This window comes from Hydractinia symbiolongicarpus, chromosome 5 (genome assembly GCF_029227915.1).
Source record: "Hydractinia symbiolongicarpus strain clone_291-10 chromosome 5, HSymV2.1, whole genome shotgun sequence".
NCBI classification, from domain to species: Eukaryota; Metazoa; Cnidaria; class Hydrozoa; order Anthoathecata; family Hydractiniidae; genus Hydractinia; species Hydractinia symbiolongicarpus.
Window position 1 is genome coordinate 27,867,234 of NC_079879.1, and position 14,202 is coordinate 27,881,435.

Genomic DNA, 14,202 nt, shown 5'->3' on the forward strand with positions numbered 1-14,202 from the left:
ATGAACTTTGCCATGGATGGTACATTTGCCTTTACCCAGTCTCGATTAAGCTGCTTCGTAGTATTTGAGTCGCAATTTTCACACCAAAACCTTGCCATGTATTCGGCGTTTACGCCCTGGAATCCCAGGCAGGTATATGCACACTGCTTACATTTCATACCAGCGGCGTTTGTACGAATAAGGTTGCTTGCCAATTTGTCTAGCGATGATGCCATAAATCGACAACTATCAATGAACCGTATCTCTATTGTCTTGTACTTTTCCCCATCACCGTATCCCATGCTTCCAAGGGGTACCTTGATTTTCGCGTTGTAACTGATATATGTGTCAATATTTTCCGCTATACAGCCGATGTCCTGACTGTCGTACTTCTCACCCCGTTCCCGTATGAAGATATGAGCATCATACCCTGAAAGGTTATGGAAGATGACAGGGATGTGGTTGGGTATCTTGTATTTGAGGTTGCAGTTGTTATGCGCCGCGCCTCTATATTGCCCAGTGTAGTGACAATGGTCCCTGACTTTACGGTTAATCTCACAGTCATCGAAGGGTTTTAGGCAGATATGACATTTCGATGCCTGGTCATGTTCTCTTTTTAGAACCTTTGTTAGTGGCAGCATGTTCCGCTACAGGTATGTATTGTAAAGTCTTTTCACCTCATCCTATAGATAGTTCACGAACTACGTCACACAGTCCTCACCCCTGACTTTTAGAGGATCTGGTACATCCCCATAGGCAAAGGTACTATAGGTACACCAGCCGGATGGTAGATGCTTGCTCAACTTCCTGGTCTTTTTACCTCTTGCATCTTCTACCGCGATGAGTAGACTTTTGCAATCTGCATAGATGGCAAAGGTTACCTTTAATTGCTGTTGTCCATTCCTATAATATAACCATTTTCGGCCTCTGTTGGCATTGTGATCTTGACTGCCTCGTGATCCATGCCGTAGCCATGGTGCTTATCTCTTGATTCAATTGTGAAAAAGGCCTGTAGGCAGTTTAGGCAGAAGTGAATTTTTGGCGTATTTTTCGAGGTCTCAATACCCAGGAGCCGTGATAGACTTTTGACCGCCGTGTAGTGAGTCTTTTTGTCATCCTTAAGTAGCAGTAGATTCACCTGCTTGCCACGTTCGCTATGATGTGATCGTCTTAGGATATTGATCTTCTTTCCCGTCACACACAGGACGTTTACCGCAATGCCCGGGTTATTCTCCTCAAACTTGTATATACTCCTGGTGCTTGTAGGGAACTCTATGTCTTGCCAATTGTAGTGGTCTACGTAGGGTCTCGTAATTCTTTGTGGATCTTTTTCAATCTCCTCATGATGTAGACCAGCGATGATGCCCCATTTGAAACACTCCTCATCATCATTTTTTGGGTTAATAATATTCTTTTTAGAGGCTATCCACTTAGGTGCTTGTATATACGATGAGCCCCTTGTAAGTCTCAATTTGTGAAAGTCTGCATCGAGGTATAGGATTTGAGAGATCGTAAAGCCACTTCTGGGTAGTGCTGGATTCTTCACATCCGTTTTGATTTGGGCAAACATCCTATCTAGCACCTCGTCCACGTCGCTACTCTGGAATACCAAGGCCATATTACTATGGAAGACCTTTTTTACCTCAATGTACTCATCGTTAGCCCCCTCTATATTTGACGGTTTCTTCCAATAATCCATAGTGACAGCTGTACATTTGCCTACCCCGTATCTTTTACCTGGTCCCCAACCAAGGTTTTCACGTTTGGTCGCACCATCTCCATACACTCGTCAACATCGCCCCCCCGCTATGCCGGGAATGCGGAAACTTCGGAAGGTCCTGTGGAGAGCATGTTTATGTTCCTAGGATGTAATATCCTGCCCCGGTTGTTCATGTAGATAGTCTTCCCCGGCCTCTTTTTCTACTTAGTTATGAAGTGTAGGCCTTGTGTTGGCTTCCCCGTTATAGAGATTCATCACCGTACGTTTGATGGTCGCCTAGGCTCTCCTGACCCTCTCTTTTGTAGGTTTGGGGACAGCGTCCACAAGCCAATCATAAATCCCTTAATTCCATCCCTTACAACGGAAAGAGTTTTCGACAGCTCCTGTTTCTCGAAGACGTCCATCTCAAATGGGGGCAATACCCTAATATAATATAGGGAATTCCCTCTGCGCTAGAATTTCGGACTCATTTGATGCACTTTATGACGTCTTTACGTATTAGGGAATTAACCCTACTCAGCACTGCCCATTAGGGATTTTAAGCATTGAATTCTATAGCCATACATGGTATGGTGCTGGAGGGTACTGGATGATCGGGGATTTGCTGTGGCTTGCTGTGACGCGCACACGACTGCGCTAGAACATACATTAGAGATGGATAAATGTTCCTTCTAGCGCAGTCGCCTGTGCACGTCACGGCAACCCACAGGAACCCCCAGCAAAGTCACTGACAAGTCACCTACAATCCCCTAATAGTTACCGCACCAACATTCAGGACCTGGTAATCCAGCACTATCCAAGACCATCCCATATTAATCTACATAGTTTCTATCATACAACGAATGAGTCAAAGGGGAAATTCCCCAATATTCATCAATAATTAACAAATGCGCAGTAAAGACACGCTAGATCGAGCAGGATGAAATCCTGTGACAAACAAAAAAGTTCTATATAAAAAAGAGAGAATGGAATCAAAAACCGTCAAACAATTGCGTGATATCGCAAAAAGTCGTGGTTTAATATGGTATTATATGCTACGTAAAGCTGAATTGGTTAGCTTATTAGAGGAGGTTATACCTAAATACACCCCAGGACCAGCTAAACAACCGGCTAAGCCCATAGTACCGGGGGATATGGATATCTTCGAGAAGCAGGACATGGCCAAGACCCGTACAGCTATCGGGAGCAAAATCGGGGAATGGTACAACTGGGTATTGCCCCCATCCTAGATGGACGCCTTCGAGAAACAGGAACTGTCGAAAAATCGTTCCATTGAAATGGATTAGAAGCAGAAATGTTACAACTGTCTGGTTGATGCTGTCCCAAAGCCTATAAAAAAGTGGGTAGGTATAGAGTGGGAGGGTATAGACTTTCCAGCAAGCATCACAAGCATATATAAGTTTGAGGAGAACAACAAGGAGATTGTGGTAAGCGTCCTATACATAACAGAAAAAAATGATCAACATCCTACGATGGTCGTTGCACAACGGACGTACCAAAGTGGTGACCCTATTGCTTATTGAAGATGATAAAAAGACTCACTATACGGTTGTCCAAAGTTTATCGAGGTTCCTGGGCAAAGAGATTTCAAATAATAGGAATACAAATGCACTTCTGCCTAAAATGCCTAAAGGGTTTTCCCACAATCGAGTCGAGGGACAAGCATTACAGGTACTGCATAGACCACGGGGCTGTTAAAATTATGATGCCAACAGAGGCTGAAAAATGTCTATAATACAGAGATGGCCAGAAACAATTCAAGGTGCCCTTTGCAAAAAAACGCCGACTTTAAAAGCTTATTAATACCAATGGAAGAGGATGCCAGAGAGACCAAGACTAAAAGGCTTAGCAGGCACGTACCATCTGGATGGCGTACTTATAGCACATTTGCCTATGGGGATGTACCAGATCCCTTATTGGTGTACCGCGGCAAGGACTGCGTCACCCGCTTTGTCAACCATCTGGAGGATGAGGTCAAAAGACTATACTGTTCCTACCCTCAGTAGGACATGCTGCCTCTAACATAGGTCCCAAAAAGAGAACATGACGAGGCATCGGAATGCCATATCTGTCTAAAGCCCTTGGGTGACGGCAAGAATAACCGTAAAGTCATGAACCATTGCCACTATACCGCGTTATACAGGGGTGCAGCGCATAACAGCTGTAACCTCAAATACAAGATACCCAGCCACATCCCTGTGATATTCCATAACTTATCGGGGTATGACGCCCACCTCTTCATACGGGAATTGGGTGAGAGTCACGACACCCAGGATATTGGCTGTATTGCCGAAAACACAAAGAAATACATCAGCTTCAACGTGAAAATCAAGGTACCCCTTAGAGGTATGGGCTATGGCGATGGGGAAAAGTACAAGACAATCGAATTCAGGTTTATCGATAGGTGTCGACTCATGCCGTCCAGCCTGGATAAATTACCAAGTAACCTCATTGTTACCAACGCTGCTGGTATGAAATGTCAACAATCTGCCGATACATGTCTAGAATTCCAGAGCATAGACGCCTCATATAAGGCAAAGTTTTGGTGCGAAAGTTGTGAATCAACGAGTACCACAAAGCAGCTTAATCGAGACCAGATAAAGGCAAATGTACCATCAATGGCCAAATGTATCGACAAAGATGATGTCTTCAGGCTGATGCAGGAAAAGGCGTCTATTCGTATGAATACATGGATAGATGGCAAAAGTTTAAGGAGTTTGAGCTACCGCCAAAGGAGGCCTTTTACAGCAAGCTAAATATGAAGGACATCAGCGACAGGGACTATACCCATGCTAAAAAAGTATGGGATGTCATTACCCCGGAGGGTGATAACGTCACCATGGGGGACTACCATGAAATCTACCTGACCATAGACGTCCTGCTATTAGCCGACGTTTTCGAGACATTTCGAGGCGTCTGCTTGGACAATTACATCCTTGATCCCGCCCATTTCTACTCCGCACCCGGGTTGGCATGGAAGGCAGCACTCAAATTTACCGGGATCAAGCTAGAACTCCTTACGGACCCCGACATGCTATTGATGTTTGAAAAAGGTATCCGAGGAGGTATAACACAGGCCGTACACCAAGTACATTGGAGAGCAGTACGATTCGGTGGTTGAATCCTCCTACCTTCAGTATCTCGATGCCAACAACCTATACGGATTTGCGATGCGGCAAGACTTAGCAACGGACGGCTTCAAATGGGTATCAAACGTCGAGGCATTCACGGAAAAGCGGATCGGAAAGCTCGTTGAGGATAATAAGCATGGGTACATTATAGAGGTCGATATCGACTACCCGGAGGGACTACATGGGAAGCATAACGAGCTACCGTTCCTACCCGAACGCAAGATGGTGCATAAGGTTGAAAAATTGATACCTAATTTGGAAAACAAGAGGAAATACTTGGTCCATATCAGAGCCCTTCACGAAGCTATAAAACATGGGCTTGAGCTCAAGAAAGTGCGCAGGGTCATCCAGTTTAACCAGAAGGCATAGTTGAAAGGGTACATCGATCACAACACGAGGTTGAGAACAAACGGGAGGAAGGAGTTCGAGAAGGACTTTTGCAAGCTCATGAACCTCTCAGTGTTTGGTAAAACTATGGAGAGTATTAGAAACCACTGCAACATCCAACTGGTTACCAACGAGGAGAAGTACACGAAACTTGTAATGAAGCCGAATTTCAAGGGTGTATATCGGTTTAGCAAGCACCTCCTAGGTGTAGAGATGGGTAAAACAGAGGTAAAAATGAACAACCATGTCTACATCAAACCTGCCATTTTGGATATATCGAAGATGATAATGTATGAATTCGACTATGATTATATGCAGCCCAAATATGGTAGCAAGCTGCAGCTCTGTTATATGGACACAGACAGCTTCGTATACCATATCAAGACACATGATTTTTACAACGATATTGCGCAGGACGTTGAAGCAGGCTTCGATACAAGTGCCTATAATTCTGATGATGGAAGGCCCCTTTCTATAGGGAAAAACAAGAAAGTGGTGAGCTTGATGAAGGATGAGCTGGGTGGCAAAATCATGACAGAGTTCATTACGTTGAGGGCCAAGGCATACGCATATAAGAGCCTTACCAAGGAAGGCAGTGATGGAAAAGCGAAAGGCGTCAAGAGGTATGTCACCAAGAAGTCGATAACCTTCGATGTCTGGAAGAAGGCGTTGATATATACAAAACCCAAGTGCTAATCCAAAACAAGGGCCATAAGGTATACACACAGGAAGTTTTAAAGTTGGCACTAAACAGGGCAGACGACAAACGTATCGTACAACAGGACCAGATTACAACGCTTGCCAGGGGACATTACCGCCTAGCGTCTACAGGGGAATAAGAATGGAGGCATGTCTGTATATAGCCATACTCCTACCATATGTCTTGATTGCCTACATACCTTTTCGATATCGACGTATAATAAAGATGTCGTCCGATATTGCACAAGTATTCGACACAGCCACCTCAGCAGAATATGAAAATATCGAAAAGCCCATTGAAAAGCGTCAAATTTTAAAGGAGGCTCTTCGTGAATGTAAAGGGCATCTTTTGCCCAAAAATGCACAGAAGGCTTTGTTGACAAGGCTCTGGAGGAGGCTATCGAGGTACATACCGAGTATGCACAGTGAGAACTCCAAGAGAAAGGAAAGAAGACGGCAAAAGCCCTATTCACCCATGTTATTAGCCTATATGCCAGCATGGTAGGGAAATTTGTGAATATAGACAGCGTTGAGGAGCTAAGAGAGATATTGAGGAAGATCCTATTATTCGGGAATCCATGACTGATCTGGGGATCCTCGTATACTGCAGCATTGGGAGGTGCCTAGCAACGCTGCTTGTGGTGGGCCATACGGCTCGGCATATGAGCAAAAAGAAGGAGAACGCTGAGGAGACCAAAGATAACAAAAATGAGCAGTGCGTGTAGTATTATCATCAATCAACAGCAGCCCGAGGCCGTAGAAAAAAATGTTGAGGTACACAAAAAGAGGGAAGAGTTGCTGCTGGCAAGAGGCTCGCCGAATGGAAGCGGCTTCGAAGGCCCCACAAGAAAGAACCAATGACGTTTAGGGAATTCCTGAGATACTTTGAGAGGGACTTAAACACCCCCGAAGCCATACTCATCCGGATAAAAGAGGCGATGGAGATCCTTGAGGACCAGGACCTTACTCTCTCCCTTGTAGAAAAGAAGAAGTAATTTGTTATTAGTTTTAGGACTTACAACAAATGAGTGAAGAAGAGAAAGAGGAGAGAGTCATTACAAAGCATCCAAAGCAACCGGGAAGAGTTGCACAGTGACATAAGTTGGCGGCGCTGATGAAGAAGAGGAAGGAAGAATGAAGCAACAAGAGGGTACTGTAGAGCCTGCAGTCAAAGCCTCTTCTGGGACCAGTACCGTACAGTTTATGGGCAGTGTACACATCTATGGGGTTGGAGCGATAACCGTGTATGCTGTGGGAGTAGGCGTCTGGTATATGATTAGCAGGGGTAAAAATGGATCCAACAAGCCTGCGGCTAATCCGGAGTCCCAACAGGGCAATACCCAGCCTATTCCAAGCATGCATTGAATTTTGCTAGAAAATGATACTAATAAAATGGCAACAAACAAACATGATGAAAACATGGGACCGAAGGAAACCATGATAATCGATGCCCTATGGGAGTCTGTCAGGCTAGTATCATATACAATTCTGATCGCTATGGGTGGAAAAAAGGCCCTAGGGGTCTCCAGGCCCGGGGCTAAAATGTATTTGGAAGATGGTCGTAAGCTAGCCGGGTATATGAGTGCGGCGATACTGTTCGATGAATATGCGATCAAGCAGGGGTGGTAAAAAAACCATTAATAGCTCCAAAATAGACCGCCCGGTGAAATTTCTATTTGTCATAGAGACAAGTAAAAAATAATGGAAGAGGAGGACAAACAGTATTCTAAATGCCCAAAAAATCCTACCATTGAACCAGTTCAAGTCAAAGGGCAAAAGGCAAACTACGAAAAGTTGCATTCCCTGCTTGGATCTTGGGAAGGTATTAAAAGGCAATGCCAAACACCGTATTTACATGCAACCCCTATATGTACTAATAATTCTCTTGCAGGACGATATTAAGGCCCAGTTTAAGCCATATTGACAGTTGATACACATGCTTTATTAGTTGTACTATTATCTTGCAACAATTACTGTAAGATAACGTTTTCAGGCCTACCTCCAATCTTTTTTGAGGACTGTCTTTTCATCTTCTGAAAAGCATCAATCGATGATCCTATCTTGATGCCAGGCTATTGGAAGAAGATCCTCCTTAATCCCGGCCTTTCCCATCTTCCTATAATAGTAGGCCTCCAGTAGTTCAAGCTCCTCATTCCCAACAACCATATCCCATATATCCTGGGTGATAAACCAGACCGGCACATACCTGAGCATCCGGGGTTTCCTTAAAATGACCCTGTTACACATGTCTTGCGTTTTGAACTGGTCTGGTATATCCCCCAGCATGCCGGGCTTCTTTGCAACCATTTTATTGCACATACCTTGCGTTTTGAATAGATAGGGTATATATTTGATCAACCATGGATCCTTTTCAACGGCCTTATCGCATATACCTTGCGTCTTGAGCTAATCTTGCATATACCTGAACAGGTGGGGATGCTTTTCAACAGCCTAATCGCACATGTCTTGCGTCATTAACCTACCGGGTGCATATTTGAGTGCAACGGGATACTTTTCAACAGCCTCCCCGCACATGTCTTGCGTTTTGAACTTAACGGGTACATGCTTGAGTGCAAAGAGATCCCTTTGCACAATCTTGATCCATCTTGATGGCCTCTGTGGCATATCCTCCTCTAATAAGCTAACCAATTCAGCTTTACGTAGCTTATAAACCACGACTTTTTGCAATATCACGTAATAGGGGCTTGTCGGTGACTTGTCGGTGACTTTGCCGTGACGTGCACACGCGACTCCGCTAGAAAGAACATTTATCCATCTCTACATTTCCCTATCTCTTATACTTAGTATCATTGACTAACGACTTTATTAGGAGTTTGATGATTGTAATGAAACATTAAACTCAGAGTCACTGTAAACATTGTGCTCTAATTTGTCTTCTCTTTAATAATAGCCGTATTTTGTCTGTGTCTCCGCGAAATCCGCGTCCCGTAACTGAAACACGAAAATTTTAAAATGCGCACCAATACCAAATGCGATATATTTTTGTCCACTTTTTTGCGACAGGTAAATTTAAAGGACGGGCGACTCCGTGGATTTTTCCACGGGCTAACGACTAGTCTCTATAATAATAGCCGTATTCCGTCTGTCTGTTTGTGCGTCAAAAGCGACTTGTGTTAACCAAGCACGAAATTGCGCACAGCTCTCTGATCTTTTCGCTACGCTATTTTAAAGTTTTATTCTTATTTTGTCTTTTGCGTAGTCCAAAAGTTTAATTCAATAACTTTTTTATACAAAATTCATGGTTAATTAAATTTATATTGTTCCTTCGATGCAGTTTCTCTGTTATAAATAACTACACAGGCAAAAAACTTGCAGACAATTAACATTGCGTTGTCTATTTCATTAAAGAAGCTTTAGTTATTTGCGCCTTTGAAAGAAAATTAACAAAAACAAGTTTTTGATAATAGGAGAACTACAAATTTTAGAAGAATTTAGTAAGTGATTTTTCGTTTCTTCTAAACATGAATTTGAATATTATTTTGTAAAATTTTGTTTCATCTTCAACCATTTTTTTTGAAACAATAAGCCTGAATGTGCTTAATTTTTTTGGCCGAAACTTATCATATCTTTAGCTGAACAAAAAGTAAGAAAATGTCAAATTTGGTTTTTTAAAAGCTCTTTTCAAGAAAGGCCTCTTTTTAAACGTCAATCAGGTCGTAAAAATGCGTCAGTTATTGTTAAATATATGAATTTTACGAGAAAGCGGAGTAACACTACTTCCGATAATCTACACTATAAAAAAGGTATAGTTTACACTGCTTCCGCGCCTATAAGTGTATATTTCCGGGAACCATGGCTACCACAGAGTAATCTCATAACAGGTGCGCGAAACAGGTCTGTCTGTCTGTCTGTCTGTCTGTCTGTCTGTCTGTCTGTCTGTCTGTCTGTCTGTCTGTCTGTCTGTCTGTCTGTCTGTCTGTCTGTCTGTCTGTCTGTCTGTCTGTCTGTCTGTCTGTCTGTCTGTCTGTCTGTCTGTCTGTCTGTCTGTCTGTCTGTCTGTCTGTCTGTCTGTCTGTCTGTCTGTCTGTCTGTCTGTCTGTCTGTCTGTCTGTCTGTCTGTCCGCGAAAGGTGCTTCCTGTTACGAAATGTGATATATAAAGGACGGGCGACCACGTGGATTTTTCACGGGTTAACGACTAGTCTCTATAATAATAGCCGTCGTCTGTCTGTCTGTTCAAAAGGGTTACCGATATTCCTTTGATCTTTCCGCGAATTTTTAGAAAACAGGGGGTTGTTTAATCGCAAATCAAATTATTGATTAAAATAAATCCTTAAAATTAATTTATTTCTTTAATTAATTGAATTACTTTAATTTATTTCCATAAGTAAGAAAAAAAATTTAGTGATAAAAATGAATGCATTATTTTAATACGCCATTTTTAATAATAATTACCCCCGTGACCTCGATCGCCGTTTTCGCTCAGGAGCTACAGAGAACAAATGGGACAGTTTACTGACAGTTTAACTGACTTTGTTTTGACCGCTCGCACGTGTATACCAATCAAAACGCCTTATTCTTTGAAAAACCAATCAAGACTTTCGCAGCCTAGACATGCCAACGAAGAAACATGATGGCCATTTTAGTTTTTAAAAAGTAATGGTGGTCAGTGTTGTTTCTAAGTCTGTTTCACCTTTTTGTCTTCTATAAGCTTTTTATATTTGTAATATTTGTTTTTTTTATGTTCTAAAATGTGAAGATAAATATACACGTTTTTTAGCTACGTACAGATCTTAAACGCCCCAGTTTTAGGATTTTTGGCTAGGAACGAATATTTTGAAGGCTAGCTAGCTAATAGTGTAGTACAATAGCCTTACTTTTTACTAATTTTGTTTGGTATAAGAGGTTTTTCTCTAACCCAACATATCGCAATATTCTTAGCAATAAATCTTATGCTAAATGCAGTTTAGCTAGGTAGCTACATCTTTACTTATTTTCTTTAAAAAATTTTTTGCAAATAAAATGGCTGAGCAATTGCTTTAGCTGGAGGGGTAACGACAGGCTGTTTCCTGTGTTGTGATAAAGTTTTTTTGGAGAAGGGTACTGTTCACATCTGTTTGACTGTACTAAGCGGTCAGCTCAGTCTTAACAATAGCCTGTTTTTTGAAAAAGGCTGTTACGCCTATGCGGGTCAGCCCACTGTGACAATTAATTTTTAAACTTTCTTGGGAATCACGCCTGTACGAATGTCCAACAATGTTTACCTGGACTAACCGCTTAGCCCTGTGCAAGAAGCGAAGGACTGTTTCTTGTGTTTTCATTTAAATAGAGTCTGCAAGAAAGTTTTTTTCAAAAGGGTATTATCCCTATACACATGTGTAACACTATTTAACTGTACTAAGCGCTCAGTCTGGTGTCACGATTAATTTTTTAACTTTTACAAAAACTTATTCCGCAAAAAAAGATAATATTGACCGATTGTTTTTGCTATGACAGAGTCACAACAGTTGTAAACTGTGTTTTTATTTCAGCCTTTGTTGCGGGAAAGTTATTTTTTGAAAAATATGTTACAGTCGCAACACTATAATTTTGTGTGCGTTTCACTTGATTTACGACATACTGCATACCTGTACTAAAGCGCTCCACCTGACTGTGCCGCAAGTTTACAGTTCTGTTCTTTTTAAGCGCTCCTTAGGGCGTTCAACAACAGTTACTTGTGGCTCATCCCGGCGATTCGACGCCGGGTTTCCCGGCTAGTCTCTATAATAATAGCCGTTGTCTGTCTGTCTCTGCGCAACATGGCGGAGCAAGTAGCGAGACCTGCCGAAAATCCCCGCGGTCCTGCAGCTTTAAATCCCCGCGGCCTTGAACTTTTATTTCGAATCCCCGGCACACCCCGTTTTTTTACTGGCCTTGCTTTGCCGCTCACGCGTAATAAACCAATCACGAGGCTCCATTTTCACTAATGACCAATCCAAGTGCTTCGCGGCCTCAACATGCCAACAGGAGGAAAGATGCTACCCCTACGAAGGACATTGTAGTTTGGAAGTGATGGTGTGAAGTTTGTATAGGTGTCCTTTCAATCCTCCTTATTTCTTCTGAGTACTTCTTATCATATAGGACTATTTAGTTTGTTTTCACATGTTAAGGTGAATATTTCATCACGTTTTCTAGCTACGTATGAATCTTAAACGAACAAATTTTAAGTTTTTGGCTAGCTACAAAACGTAGATTTTGGGGCAGCTAGCTGTAGCTATCTTTATTTATTCCTATTCTGTTAAAGTTTTTATTCAGTTTGGTATATTATTCTTTATTTTTATGTTGAAGTTGGGTCTACCTAGCTACCTCCTTTTAGCTACCTCTGGCTAAAAAGTGAAAGTAGCCAAATGCAGTTTGGCTGCAAGTGAAAGTAGTCAAATGGAGATAGATAGATAGATGTGCATATTTTACATCGCCGTCAAGAGGAATCGAACCCCAGTCTCGAACCCCAGTCTCCCGCACAGAGTACGAGAGCTATAACCACTAATCTACCGCGCCACAGTTTTGGAGTTTTGCTGCAACACAATTCTTAACAATTCTTATGTTAAGCTCAATAGATAGATAGATAGATGTGCATATTTTACATGGCTAGCCCTACAAATATCGAGGGATATACCCTGTCTATTATTTCCAGGAGGGGCCATGGCGTAGATGGAGAGTCCTAGAGTATTTAATGCTCATTTTGAGCTAAGCAGACCCAATTAGAGCCCGCCCTCTACTAGACAACTCCCGGCACAGAGTACGAGAGCTATAACCACTAATCTACGGCGCCACATGCAGTTGGCAGCGACCACTTTTATTACTGTTTTAAAAATTTAAACAGAACCAGGCTGATTTTTTTTACCTCCGCAGCGATAAGGACTTTTGGAAAATAATAGTACCCCTATGCTCATGCATAACACGAAGATTTTGAAGGCTAGCTAGCTAGAGCCTTACTTATTACTAATCTGTAAGGTCTAAGAGCTTTTTATCCTACCCAACATTGATTTTTATGTTGAGGCTGTAGCTATTTAGCTAGCTCCTATCTTTGGCTAAAGAGTGAGAGCATAAAGATAAAAATGCAGTTTGGCTACAACAATATTCTTAAGCGGCGCCGTAGATTAGTGGTTATAGCTCTTGTACTCTGTGCGGGAGACCGGGGTTCGATTCCTCTTGACGGCGATTCAACATGGGCGAGTGAATGTTACCATAGCCCCGGGTTAACCCAAGCCATGTGAGGGAAATTGGGCAGATGGCACACTGTGTGGGCCGTTGGATGTTGCCGGTAGTTGTCTAGTAGAGCGCGGGCCCTAATTGGGTCTGCGCCGCTCAAAATGAGCATTAAATACTCTAGGGCTCTCCATCTAAGCCATGGCCCCTCCTGGAAAAAATAGACAGGGTATATCCCTCGATATTTGTGAGGCTAGCCATGTAAAATATGCACATCTATCTATCTATCTATCTAGCGATAATTTTTATGCTAAATACAGTTAGCTAGGTAGCCAGCATCTTTTATTATTTTCCTGAAACTTTTTCTGCAAATTAAATGGCTGAACAATGGTTTAAACCGAAGTTGCAATGAAGTTTTTTTGGAAAAGGGTACTTCTATACGCCTGTTGAACTCTGTTTAACTGTACGAAGCGGTTAACCTAGTTTTAACCACGTTTTTTGTAAAACCTGTACTAATTTTTAAACTTTCTCGGGAATCACACCTGTACGGGTGTGCAACACTGTTTACTTGGACTAACTGCTCAGCCCAGTGGTGGTAATGGACGTTTCTTGTGTTTTTATTTAAACAGAGTCTGCGAGAAAGTTTTTTCAAAAGGGTATTGTCCCTACACGCCTCTTTAACTCTGTTTAACTGTACTAAACGCTTAGCCCGATGCCACAACTAATTTTTTAACTTTTACAAAAACTTATTCCACAAAATAAAATAATATTGACCAATTGTTTTTGCTATGACAGGGTAACATTGGTTTGTAAACATTATTTTTATTTCATCGTTGCGGTAAAGTTATTTTTTGAAAAATATGTTACAGTCGAGACACCGCAACGGTGTGTGCGTTGCAATTGATTTATAACATACTGCATACCTATACTAAAACGCTTCACCTGATCTTATGAAACAGTTTACAGCTCTTATTAAGTGCTTCACAGGTTTTTCAACGCAGGGTCACACCTAAATTTGTGACCTACCCTGGCTTTCAACGCCGGGTTTCCCGGCTAGTCTATATTATAATGTCCGTATACGTCTGTTCGTCTGTCTGTCAAGCAAAATGGTAGCTTAGCTGGGGAAGTAGTGAGACGC